The sequence below is a fragment of the Plasmopara halstedii genome, assembly GCF_900000015.1.
Source record: "Plasmopara halstedii genome assembly, contig: Scaffold_54, whole genome shotgun sequence".
Taxonomy (NCBI): Eukaryota; Oomycota; class Peronosporomycetes; order Peronosporales; family Peronosporaceae; genus Plasmopara; species Plasmopara halstedii.
In genome coordinates this window covers 136,796-137,478 of record NW_020186975.1, presented here as the reverse complement: position 1 = coordinate 137,478, position 683 = coordinate 136,796, and positions in this window count along the sequence as shown.

Below are 683 nucleotides of genomic sequence, written 5' to 3'. Positions count from 1 at the left end.
TGCAAAAAGAATATGCAGATGAAAAAGAAATAGGCAAAGTGGAAAGCTTTAAGGTCGGAGACCTGGTTTTTTTTTTTTAAAACCTGCCTACACACCCAGCCTCTGCTATCTTCTGGACGAAACTTCGTCCACGATTTCTTGAACCGTTTAAGGTTGTGGCCAAGCGGGTCCTAGCGTACACGCTAAACCTTCCCAAACGGATGCGCACTCACCCGATATTTTACGTGAGTTTGCTCAAGCCGTATCGGGATCCGGCGCATGTGAACGCGGGAGCGTTGGCGCCAGACGGATCATACGGGCCCTCGGCCAGCAAGGAGCTGAACCAGCAACTGGTTCTGAGCACGGAGTGCAACAGTCTACATCTTCAATAATGCCAAGCGCCCCACCGTTGCCTGCAGCGACGCATTCGCCTGCTCGACGGCTATGAGTCACAACGACAGAGTGCGGTAGTTCTCAAGGCGAGGCAGCCGGCGCACGACGCGCTCCAAATCATCAAAAGCGTCTGCACAGCGATATGCTACTTCAGCATGATGCTTAGCGGAGCTCCGATCACGAAGGATCTCATCCTCAAGGGCTCGAAGAGTATCGCGAGTCACCGGACGGCTGTCGACCCGGTCGTTACCGCCTGCCACCGACTCTTATCGATTTAAATGGTGACGTCCACTATCGCGTGGAACGTCTAG